Raw genomic sequence first — 13,315 nt, 5'->3', positions numbered from 1 at the left:
GGCATGCAAGGGCGTGCAGCCTGGGCCTGACCCAGCACTGAGTTCCCCAGGCCAGGAATAGATGCTCAGAAGCCTTCGCCTGGTCCAAGTGGCCGCAGCAATCCCAGGAGTGGACCTGTGTGTCCCCACAGCATCCCAAAGAATTTGCACAGAGTACCCTCCACACCTGCCATGTACTCAGTTGCCCAAATCTGTGCATACCATTGGACAAAGAGGGCTCTGGGAGAGATGGAATTGGACACCATGGTTCAATCCCAACATCAAGCCTCCCCCTTCAAAGTTAAGATGTTTTTCACTTTCTCTAGCAACCCTATTTCACTCTCATTTCATCACTCTCAGCTGTGTCCAGCCTCAATAGCCAGGCTATGGAGCGCAGGCTCTGTACCAGAAATTCCCAGTGCAATATCAAGCTCATAAGAAATAGGAGCTCCCTGATTCTCCCCAGGCTTGGAGTCAGCCCACAGGGTAGCCCAGAGTACTGGCTGTGCATCCCTCCAGGGCTCTGAACACAACATGAAGGAGCCCTGCATTGCTCCTGCCCCTGCCAACACACTCCCAAAAGGGAGATGCTCTCAGTACCCCACCACTGCAGTGTCTGATCCCACCTCTGCATGGACATCTTTCTCTCCTCATTCACATAAGTGAGGAAGCAGAGGTATGAACGAGGCCCCCTTCCCTAAAAGATTTCTCCTTCACCCAAGCTGAACATCTTCTTTTGTTTCTCCTCCAGGGCCAATGGCAGGGCTCATGCACCAGTTTCAGTAGGGTGATTTGAGGGAAGGGAGGCTTTAGCAAGACCCCTTCCCCGTCCTGCTAAGTTCTTTTCAAGATCAAGCCCAGCCACCAGCGGGGAATTGAGAGGGTACCTGTGTGATGCACAGAGCACACAGCCTTTTTGTTGCAAAATACACACAGGTATTGAGCAAGCACGTGCACACACGTGGGGCTTTCAGCAAACTGCCCTCGGATGGCATCCATGCCAACAGGCACTGCTTGGCACCCCGAGAACATGAATTTGTTGTTGACTCTCCCTCCCTGCGAGGGGTCCCAGCAGCCCCCTCTCCTCCAGCACTGCACAGCTCCCACACAAAGGGTGCACGGTGAGCCAGGACCACCAGCAGCAGGGCACAGCTCCTGTCTCCAGCCCTTACCTCCAGCCAGAGGCATCCAGCTGAGTGATTAAAAGCAAGTACAAGCAAGGTTGCCTGCTGGGAACCCGTTCTGACTCAGGCCATGTCAATTTTTGCCTACTAGTTATTCTCTCGAAAACAACTCTGGTCTCTCTCTCTCCCTCTCTAGTGAAAAGATTTCCTGAGCCGGCTATTATGTGGTGATAGAAGATAAGATCTTCACAATCCTGATAAAAGACCCAAAGCAAGAGTTGGTTCCTCTCATTCACACAGAGAGAGACAAACTCAAGGCTGATGACAAAGAAATCCTCTTCCTGCACCCACCCTGACCCCACGGGCAGTGGCTGCACTGCTTTGTGACTCAGAGCACTCAGACACCAGACAGAGCAGGTCCCACATCAAGAACAGCTGAAGAAATATCTTCACCCTAGGTTGCCCGCGGAAGAGTCTCAGACATCCAAGTCCATGGAAAAATAAATAATTCAATAATTGACTGGTGTGGCATTAAGGGCAGGTCCTTAGACTGACTAAGTGACTAATTTCCTTAATTTTTTTACGAGCACCATTACCTGTTCTCCTTCATGGAGACTCTCTGAGTTTGGCAGGTACTCCAGGAGCAAGAAGACCACCCCTGGCTCTGGGCTGGGTAGCTGATCCCAACAGATTGGACAGATAGCTCCTGAGAGGAAGAACACATTCCATGCCTGTTTTTTGGCCAGGGTGTGGAGGCACAGGGATGCAAAGCTCATGCTTTGGAGGGAAGCTGCAGTTGTATAAGACAACCCCACCAGACTGTCCATACCAGCCAGGTATTACACTTCCAAAATAGCTTTACCAGTAGCAGTTACTTTTGTGCTGGCACACTTGAGTTCACACTAGGAATGACACTGGGGTGTTTGGATGGGGTTTTTTTTGTTCTTGTATTGTTGGTTTGGTTCGTTGTTTTTGTTTTTTTTTTCAAATCCTAACCGAAATAGTCGCAGTACTAAAACTTTCCAAGCCACACAGGCTCACACAGGAAATCTATAACAAGCTAGCAAATGGTGAGCCACATGTCCTTTCCACCACCAGAGGAGGGGCTTAGCACACATGGTCCATAGAGTGTGGCAGGCTGCTGGGTTTTCTGCAGGACCTTGCGGTGTGGGGAGACCGATGGCACTAAGAGGTCAGCGGGATCCCTCCGAGGCAAGTGAGCCCCTGCTGTGGAGAGCTCGGCTGGATATGCCTCAGCACTGCATTGTTTGCCCCTGCCTGGAAACAGCTTTAGGAAGGTCTGAGGCGGGGCAGGAATTCAATAAATTCCTGATTGTGTGGCTAAAATGCCATTGGTGCAAAGCTCAAGCTGTGCTTACAGATGGTGAGCCGGGTGCTCTGTAAAGTCTTGCCCTGTGTTTTGGGAAGCACAGTAAATTTACAAAGCTCCCATGAAACTGCCAACCCACACAGTGTCCAGAATGTGAGCCAGTCAGAACATCTTCAACGATATAGTTCTTGCTTGGTCCTTCTTCCCACCCCCCCACACTCTTCCCCCCCCCCCCCAATCAAAATAAGCTATTCTTCTTGCAGGCTGGTGATTTGCAGAGACATGCAGCTTCCATTGAAGTTTTAGGCGGAGGTTTGCTAAGGTCTCCAGGGTGATCTCCCAAGTCAGGTTGAGGAAGCGAGTTTGAAACAACCCCCCTAAATAACAAAAACTTCCACCCTGCAGTAGTTGTCCCAACATGATTTGGTGTCATGAAACAACTCTCTGCAGTTTCTGTTCCTGTGTGGAACAAAACAAATGCCAAAAACACAAAAGAACTTGTGAAACAGAGTTATCAACTCCAACCTGATTTAATTGGCTCATACACTGCTTCATGCTGGATTAGTTAACACACACAGTAAAAATAAACCTTTTCCTGATGACTCTCATCAAACTCGGTGTTTATATTAACAGCCTTTGCAAGGACTTTGACTTTTTTCCCCGACACTTTTAATAGCAGATGTAAGACTGCTGCAGCACACTGACAGTGGTTTATTCCCTTCACACTAGTGGCTGCAGAAGGGAGGAGGAATGAGGTGCCCCCTCAAAAACTGAGTGGCCTTTATAGCAGGAAGGAAATGCGTGTATCTGTGTGGAGATAGCAAAACAAGCAAATATTTCCCTCAGCATTCCTCCCCCTCACAACACGCACACACCCATTGCCTGAAGCTACAGGAGGCAAAAGCATGTGGGAGCCTTTTGGTAAGGTATTGGCAACAAATCTCTGTCCTCATTAGGGCACCAGAGGTGTGCAGGGTGACAAGAAAGACCTGAATTAGAGCAGGATGACGGGATTAGAGTCACTGGGATGAGCTTTCTCGCTCCAAAGCTGCCCAGCTGCCTCTGGCAAAGGGGCTCCAACTCAACAGTTGCTTTATTCTTAAACCATTATCCCTGTGGGATTAGACCCAGCTTTTTCCCCCTCTCTCTCCAGAATATAAACCAACCAAGAGTCTGTCTCACTGCTCATGGTGAATCCAGTCTGGTTGGTCACCCTTTGCAAGAGGACCAATAAAGTCTGTCCTCAGCTGCATAAGAAGGGTCTGAAGGGTGACAGCACAGAGGTTACACTGAATACAGGGAATCAGTCTGCTCTCCCCAGATATGACCCTCTCTGTATAGAAACTGAGAGTGAATTCTGCTCTCCAACAAAGGATCCGCCTTTGCTTTTTACTGGTGTGCATGCAAGCAGAATTTGTTCCTCAGGGAGAAGAACCACACGGACTGAGGGTGTACCCAGAAGGAGTGGCCACCTGCTTTGAGAAGAAAACTAATTACTGTCTAAGAGGAGAGGTGATGGGGAATGGAGCCTAGAGAAGGAACAGCAAGCAGCAGCTCACCAAACCCAGCCCGTTTCCCTTTGTGCTTCTTGCACGCCAAGGCTGCAGCCACCAGAGGTCAATGTGACCACACCAACCTCACCCAGCCGCTGGGTGCTGCACAGAGCCCCTTTGAAACTGAGACGTCAAACACAAGTATGAAGTAGTGTTTTCCACCTCTTAGGACATAACTTTGGGGCAGATTTGCATGTAGACCAACAGCCAAAGCATTAATCACAATATGACTGCAGCATTATCCTGGGGAAAAAAAAAAAGAGCTTGGGAATGACAATGTCCCCAGTTAGCATCCTTCAAGCCCACTGAATTGAGAGTCTTACTTGGCTACAGACCCCACAAGTGCTCCTGACACCCCGGGCACGTCTCATCCTGCTGGTTTCAGTGTGACTCAGATGTTCTCACCAATCCCAGCCTTGGCAGCAGGAAAGGGATGGAAATGTGTCCTTCCCTGAGTCCCACTTCTGCTTTCTGGGATATAGATCTGTCATAGTGAATGAGGTCTGCCCCAGATCCAGGCTGGCTGGATAAAACAAGCAGTTGACCTGCAGCCAGAGGAAGGCAAATGGGTTAAATGAGCAGGGTCATCAGTCTGGGTTAGAAATCAAGAGAGGGAAGATGAGACTGTGCAGAACAGAAATCAATACATCTAGATAGCTTTGTAGCAGCCAGCCATTCCTCTGCACTCCCACATGTACCACTTCTCCTCTCTATCTCCCCCATGCCCTCCCCTAGACCTCCTCAAACAGTCACTAAGGAGCCCTTTCCACCTGGCCTGCCAACCCCTTCACCATCTATGTGGACACCCACCTAGTCAGAGCAAACAAAACACTCCTATTCCACCTCCAGCAGAGCTCCAGCCTTGTGGGATGGACAGGTTTCCCCAGACAGTACTCAGTATCTTCTCCAAGAAGACTCCACTGCACTGCAGGATCATCAGTGACCCCCTCCACTAGGCCAGCTGCCCAGACCAAGTGTGTTTCCACCATCTCCCAGGAACATTAGCTTAGGATGGGAGCAAAGAGAGACCAAGAGGCAAACCCTGGCTTGTCCTTGCAGGGCAGATGAAGGCAAAGACACTGAGAGAATGAGAAGAACCAGCCCAGATGATATCATAGAGATGAGCAAACTGTGAGCAGTTTGAATTCAGAAGAACAAATTGTCACCAAGACATCAGCTGATTAGCTGGGAGCTCTGCTCACCCCACTTCAGAAATACTCTGAGTGCTTCAACAGGAGGAAAGGAAGAAGCATAGGTAGAAAACACTGCTTCCATCTTCCCTTCCTCTTCTCTGAGATGATCCAAGTCCTCTATGGCTCCTCTCCTGAGCTGGTACATAAACATGCCCCAGGGTGTTCAGCTGCCAGGGTCCCTGAGTCACTGTCAGGCTGAGACTGGCCAGATGCTGATGGCGGAGAGGCAGGAGGGGTGATCCCATCCCACAACACTCATTATACTAAATATGTGCCATATCAGGGAAAGGGACAGGTCAGGACTATATCAAGACCTTTTCCTCTTGGCTGGAGAGCAAACCTGTCCAGGACATGAACAGGGGAAAGAGCTGAGTACATGCTAACAGCACCAAGTCTCTCTGGAGAGGGCAGAGAACAGCCAAGGGCTACCATCACTTGTAACACTGCTCCAGAGCCATAGGGTGTCACCACCCCACCAGCCAAACCCTTGGGGAAGGAGGTGGTTGAGCAAAACCCAAATGCTTTGGGTTGGCCTGGCCTTAAACTGGAGCCCTTGGAAGGGGAGGGGTACGGGGAGCCAAGGGCTGTGCCTGTTCCTGCCACGCAGACCTGCCAGGGCCCCTTGCTTCTGGCTGTGAGGCCCTTCCCAAGGTCCTTCCCTACCCATCCCTTTCACGGAATGGCTTTACACTGACAGAGAGCAGGTTTAGATTAGATATAGGAAGAAATTCTTAACTGTAAGGGTGGTGAGGCACTGGAACAGGCAGAGAAACAGTGGATGCTCCATCCTTGGAAGTGTTCAAGGCCAGGCTGGCTGGGGCTTTCAGCAGCCTGGTCTAGTGGAAGGTGTCCCTGCTTATGGCAGGGGATTGGAACTGGATGAACTTCAAAGTCCCTTCCAACCCAAACAATTTTATTATTCAGTGATTCTGTGACCTACACTGCACCCAGCTATTCTTATCCTACAGCTGACTGCAGATCGCTGCTGCACTGAGCCAGGCCTGGGCTTACTTGTGGGGCTGCAAAGGGGCTGTAAGTCCCCTCTGCTCCTGATAATGCTGCCTAATGGTGTGTCCTCCAGGGCATCCACCAGAGGTGGCACAGAGCACCCCTCAACCCACACTCAGTGAGAGCCAAGGACTACAAACCAAAGCTGAGACACGACAAATTCGGTACAGATGTGGCCTAAGTCAGAGCAGTACGGAGCCAGAGGTGAAGACAAGAGCATGGCATCCTGGACCTCATTTCCTCCTCCGCATACCACCAATGGTCACACCACATGCCCTGCAGGATGTGACCCTAGATAACATGAGAGGTCTCCAGCCCTTCTGTCAGCTGTATGGGATCTGTTCTGGAGCCATCATGCCTGAACAGGCACCCTCCCCTAAACACTCCTGCATGCCTGGCATTCCCAGAGCTCCCCATTCCTCTGTCCCACAGCCAAAACACCCAGCTACCTCCTGGTCTTGGCCTGAGCCGATCTCTGCCCTTTAGACCATCCCACAGAGACCAGCATCAGCCAGAGACAACCATGGGAGGAATCAAAGCCTGGCATGTAGCAGGAGCTGTCCCTCACTTCCCAGGAAGCTAACCACAGTCTCTCCCCTAGACCAGAGCTTCACAAGGCCCCAGAGTGCAATCCAAGGCCTCCCTGGAGCTGGATGCCCATTTCCCCTGCAAAGTCACACCCTGCCACATAGATGCAATCCCTGGGCTAAGAGTCACAGACAGTCGCTTGCTGGAGCCCGCCCAAGAGCAATGAGCTTTCCAAGTCCTTTCCCTTTCTTGGGGGTCTGGTAGTCACATAAACAGGAAGAGCCTGGCCCTCTCCCTCCCCCTTCCAGGGCTCTGCCTCCCTCCCCTGCTCTGCGTCGGGCGCCGGCATGATGCAAGCCCCAGCGCTGGGCTGCTTGGCCCCCTCGGGAGGAGCTGCCGGCTGGCCCCTGACCTCCAGGCTCCGCATTTCCTGTGGCAGTCGAGGAGGGAGACGAGGCCCCTTCTTCCAGACGCTGGGGCTGGGCGTAAAGGGGCCTCTGTGGGCTGGCCTGCGGGGAAAGAGGAAAGGTCACGGCAGTCCTCTGCCTGCAGCGGCCCGAGGTCGGAGGAGGCAAAGATGCCAGCAGCCCCGGTGGAGGTGGGAGCACCGCTGGGACAGAGGCGCCCGGCCTAAATGACAGGGCGAGGGCCACGCTCCCGGCCCAGCCCTGCAGCCAACTCTCCAAACCCTTCTTTATCTCCTGGCATTTATTTTTAAAAGCTTTGTGGCCTTCTCTCCTAAAACCAAAGGCAGCTGCACCGGGTCTGGGCTGCTGCCCAGGAGGGAGAGCCGGTGCCTGCAGGAGAAGGGTGCAGCTGCAGAGCCCAGCGCTGTTAACCCTCAGCAAGCTGCAGGAATTGGTGCCCATCCTAAAATTAAAAAGCTGGACTGTTGCCTAGGACAGTGTTATCCCTTTCCCCCAGGTCCCTCTGGGGGAAGGACTAAGCTGAGACGGGCATCCCCCACCCCTGCACACATCTCCCATGGGTCATGGCAGGGAACAGGACTGAGATCTGCAGCAGGGACCAGGAAAAAGAACAGAGCCTTGCTAAAGGCATTCAGTTTGAGAGGCATATTCCTGTCTCTGGGGTCCCCATCCATGCTCGGGCTCTGTGCAAGCCCTGGCTTTTAAAGGCCCAGGATGCTGGCCAGATGTGATGCCCGCTCTTCACGACCTGGCAAGAGGTGCCGGATGCCTGGGGTGAGCAGGGAGGAGGGATGGCATCCCGGATGGAAACCTCTGATATGCCTCTGCACTGATCTCCACTCTGCCCTGGAATGTGCTGGCCAGCAGCATGTGGGAAAGTGGAGGCAGCAGAGACCTTGGATGTGTCAGCTCCCCGGCTGAGTAAACAAGAGGAGCCCTGGCAAGCATTCAGCCCCAAGTATCCAAGACCTTGAAAAGAGGGGGCTAGAAACAGGGAGGTTCTTCTGTCCTCTTCTTGCTCAACCTTTGCAAAATGTGTCCTAACCTCTCCCCTACCTCAGGTGCTAACGCCAGCTCCTTGTACCCCTAACAAGACTGGAGAAGAAGTGTGGGGAGAGACTCTCCCTGCCCAGTTTCCAGCACCATGCTGTTAGATCTAACACCCGGGAGAGACACTGCCTCAAAAGCAGGGTCTGGAGAAGTAAGAGGTAGGATAAAAGGATTTATCACCCCCCACTATGCACACATATCCATGCCCCTTGGCAGTCTCCCAGACAGCAGGGAGCACAGAGCATGGAGAGAGCTTCCACCAGCAGTAGTGGCACTGCCTCAGGGAGCACAGTGACAGCCGGGACAGAGGCACAGTACAGCTCCCAGATAAACACCTTCCCAGCCCCACCTGGGGACATTCCCACTGTGGGGTACAAGTTCCAGCCACACTCCAGGTTTCAGAGGTTCAAGAGAGGCTGACAGAGCATTCCCCAGTGCTGGCTGGAAACGTGTTCCCACCACTCTTCGGGTTGTCAGCATTGCCTCCCTTGTCTCCTCTATAAAGTGCACCCACTGTGAATCAGCTCCTCATCCCCTCTCCCCCCAGGCACAGGAACCTGGGGAAGAGGGGTGGGCTGGGGAAGGTCCCCCTGCATCCCACCAGTGGAGCCCATCATCTCCTGGGGGCTGAACTCCTGCAGCAGTGGTGCTAGGAGGTTGTGCCTTCTGGCCACCGTCCCGTGTCCCCTATCGCTCCTCGGCAGGCGCAGACTCCCGGAGAATGAGCCATTGTTCCCCAGCCCTGCAGCCTCTTCCTGTCCCTGTAGGGCTGTGAGACAAACAAAAGCAGAGCCAGACGCCATGGGGAGGAGGCTGGATCTGCTCCCCTCCTCCAGGTCCCGCAGCAACCCCACAGGCAGGCAGACGGATGCCCGCCTTGGGGGAATGGGCAGGGACACCCCTATTTTTAGCTGCTTCTGCATCCCCGCCCCCTTCCTTCCATGGGCCAAAAATACATGGGCTGGATGGACAGGCAAAGTCATTAGGATAAAAGGGTTGTCCAGGCCTTGTGTCCAACCACTCCCCTGGCTTTCACCTCTTCCCGTTGACCAGAACGGGTTCCCCAAACATGGTCTCCCTCTCCCAACATGGATGGCCTATCTCTTCATCCCCATTCCCTATATCCCCATATCCTCTCTCTGTACATTGTACCCTTCCTCACCCCTGCATCCCACTCCTCCTCTGCTCTATGGATGCATCTCCCATTCCTTGATGGTCCCCTCTCCCATGCCGCACCAGCCCTGGGGATCTACTCCCTTCCCTTGGAATTCCCCAGCTCCTCCTTTCCCCAAAACACCTTTCTGCACCTCCTCATGCAATTCATTTCCAAAAGGCTGCTTCCTCCCAAAGGCCCAGAGTTTCCTGCTCCTCACCCCCATCCCCTCCTTTCCCACTGCATCCCTCCTACCCTCACCATCTCCCCTTTCTCTCCCCACCCCAACACCCTCCATCCCAGCTCCCTCCAGCCTGCAGGGGCTTTAAGCTCCTGTAGATGTGCTCCCACTCCTTGTCCTGCCAAGGGAACATATTTGAGGAGAGGGCAAAGAGACTCCCAGATGCCCCTGCACACAGAGAGCTGCTTCTCCAAGCACCAAATTTATGTCTAAGCCCTCCCCCCAGTCCCTCCTGCATTGACTTTTACAAGGTCTATGAACAAGAACTGGAGAATCAAGTGTGGGGTTGTTCTGCAGAGATGTAGTCTACATACATAAATATATATCTTTATATTTACATCTCCTTTCCTAGCACACGGAATCACTGAAGTGTTTCCAGGCCACAGGCAGCTGTTCCTGGATTACTTCTGGTTTATGCAACACGCTCCCTCCCCCTCCCAGCTATGTCCCAAACCCCCCTTCCCTCTCCTCTGTGCCCACGTAAAACTCAGAAGGAGAGCATAGATCAGGATCTGTCCTGGGGTCCGTCCCTCCATCCTCTCACTCACAATACCCCACAATACCCACAGCAGCCCTACAGCACCCCAAATCCCTGGCCAGCAGATGGGACTAGCATACCAGAAGGAAGCTGGGGAGAGTGGGGGGAGGAAAAAAGATGAAAATATTTGGGATAGGAGATGGGCAGAGGGAGGGAGGCAGCCCGCCAACAAGCCTGGGAACTCATCTGTACCTCCTCCTGGGCTTTGGCAAACCCTGAGGCTTTGAGTTCCCAGCCCTGCTCCCAGGGGAAAAGCACACACTCCCCCCTTTGCAAATCCCACAAGCAGGACATGGGCAGTCCCATTCCTTTGGCCTCCCACTGCTCCAGGGGAGGGGAGCTGGAGGAGTTGGTGGGGGAAGTTAGAAATGGGTGTTTACAGGGTCATCCACCCCACTTCTAGCATGAGTGGGTCTAACCCAGTGCTGCTGCCTGCCTGGTGGTGCTCACCACAACCTCCCCACTCTCCTTCCCCAGGGCAACACAAGGATCCTGGGAACCAGACCACTCTGGTCCCTTTCCCTGCTTATCTCAAAGGCAACAGGCACAGTGTGGGGGACTCAGCACAGGCACAAAAATGGGTTGAGCCTGGCCGAGCACATGTCTGGGGGTTCAGCCAGAGGAGAAATCACCCCGGTGGAGAATCTATAGGGCATAAAGAATCCAGTGCCTACAAAGCCAGAGCTGGCATCAGACCAGGGATGCTCTTGTCAAGATGCTGGGTGCTTACACCTATCCCTTACCCCAGGGTGTCACGTCCTGCCACCACTCTGGCTTGCTCACCCTAAAACCAGCTTTGCTTTCAGCTCATCCCCAGGGCAGTGAGACATGGACTGGAGGCAGCCCCAAGGGCCATGGGCTGGGAGCAGGGAGGGGGGCCTGACAGCACCACAGTGAGGGGGAACTGGATGAGGCCATGCCAGGATGTGTGGTGGGGCAAGGGAGCTATCTGCACCCCCATCCCCATCACAGCAGGGTTCTGTTCCCCCCCCCACTGCTGGCAGTAATCCTCATACCCATGTGGTGTGTGCCCTTACGGCCCCGAGGAGAATGGAAACATCTGGAAGTCACCTGCAAACGAGCAGCACTTTCAGTTAATGAGGAAATATGAGCTGGAGACCTTGGGCAGCAACAGGATATCTGCTTCTTGTGCACTGAGCAAGGCACCCCCTTCCCACCGAGCCCCGTGCCTGCCCTGCTTCTCCAGGAAGTTTCCAGCACTGCTGTGCTCTTGGAACTCCATCCCTGGAAATTTCCCAGGGAAGGAGGACGGGTGGGAAAGCAGCAAACAGAAATGGCAAGGAATATAAACCCAGGGGTGAGCACCCTATCCACAGGCTGGGATGCCTTCATCACCTTCCCTTGGCTTCCCCCAAGCACTGGTGAAAGGGAGTAGGGGGGTTTTTCTTTCCTGGGGGGGAGTCCTGTATCAGCCTCCTTCAGGCATTGGGTTTGCAAGCAGAAGGCTCTGCAAAGTGAGATAGGATGAAGGACTGAGCACCAGGAAGTGTGGGGCAGAGACCTCAGCCCCACCCCCCTCCCCCCCCCCATCCCTCCATTCCTCTCTCCCTCCCCATCACACTCAGTCAACGCCGTGTTGGAGGGATGAGTGCTGGGAAGATGAGGGGTTGCAATTTGCACAGCCCCGTCTTTGATGTTGTGGTAATCAAAGCAAATCCTCATCTGGGAAAGCTGCCGGGCCACTTGTCTGCTCCATGATAAGCCCAGTGGCCGGTCTCTCTGTAATAGTGAAACTGGTACTGCTGCCTGGGGCTTAGGGTTACAGCTGGGATGAAAGGTTGGGGTGACTGAAGGTAAATGAGCTGGGCTGGGAGGGGTCCAGGGATAAGCTCCTGCCCAGGGCACCCATGGGTGGTACCATGACTCTGCAGCACTGTCCAGCCTCCCAACCACCTCTCATTTATCGGCTGAGGTGGATAAATAGGCTGAGAAGCAGGATTGTATGGATTGATTTTCCAGGCTGTTGTATATGAAAGAAGGGGGTCTAAGCCAGCAGCCAGAGGCCAGGATGAGTACTGAGACCTGGAGCTGGCACATACCCTGACCCTGGAGGTCTCCAAAGCACTTCAGTGCTAGACCTGGAAGTACCAAAGTCAGAACTTGGCTGGCATGGCTGCAAGATCACAGGTTTGGGGAAGGGTGCTGAAGAGAAGGTATTTCCAGATGCTTTCCTGGAAATGAAGCCCATCCTGGCCTGGAGCAGAGAGATGCTTGGAATAGGAGTGAGGAGGAGGAGGAGGCAGTGGAGAGCCAGCCGCCCTGCAAGAAGAGGAACGTAGCCCCCATTCCATCTGGAAAAGATTTGTTCTGCATTCCCCAGTGGAGGCGGCTGCCGTCGCCCAGGCTCTGCTTCCCGATGCAGCCTCTGCTGCCGGGCATGGGGCTGGGGGTGAGGGGGAGCCCCTCCAGCAGGCTGGGGGGAAATGCCCTGGCAGGCCATGCAGAGGAAGGAGACTCAGAGAAAGGGTCTTTTCCTGCCTCTCCCACGACCCCCCACTAGCTTCCGCTGAGCAGGACCTAGGGGAAGGAATGCCTACCATACCTCTGGCAAGCTGGGAGGATGCATGTCACGATTTCTCCTCCTTTCCTTGCTGATGGCAGAGTTCATCCCCCATCAGAGCTAAGCTTCCATCTTCCTCCAAGACACAGACCCACTTAAAATACCACCAACATGCACAGTCCTTACGATCTTAATTCCTAATGGAGAAAACTTCCACAGAAGGCAGAAACCCCAACCTCCATTTCGCAGAAGAGAAGCCAGAGAACAGTGCCAAACCCTGCTACTACTGCTTAGCGAACCTCTGAGCAATAAGGTGCTCCTGCCCAGGCACCCCAGCATGAGCCACGTGAGCCCAGTGAATGGCCAGGCTCCGTTTTGACATCTCCTCTGCAGACATCTTGTCATCCCTTCAGCCAAGCCCTACTTAACCCCAACAAGTCTTGTCTCGCCTTCACCAGCAGAGACACCTCCCTTCTCATCAACAGGGCGCTGAAGAGGTGCTTGTGCCTGGCCAAGTGGTCCCCAGCAGAGCCACTGAGGCCTGAAGACCATGAGGGTCAGCAGTGGCACTGGTGATGCCACACCCACCAGCAGGTTGCCCCTCATCGGCACTGGTAGGGTCTTCTACCCTGTGACCACCAAGGGATAACACATGATGCCAGAGGGACG

Source organism: Aphelocoma coerulescens, chromosome 1A, assembly GCF_041296385.1.
Source record: "Aphelocoma coerulescens isolate FSJ_1873_10779 chromosome 1A, UR_Acoe_1.0, whole genome shotgun sequence".
NCBI lineage: Eukaryota > Metazoa > Chordata > Aves > Passeriformes > Corvidae > Aphelocoma > Aphelocoma coerulescens.
Note: the sequence above shows the minus strand (reverse complement) of the source record.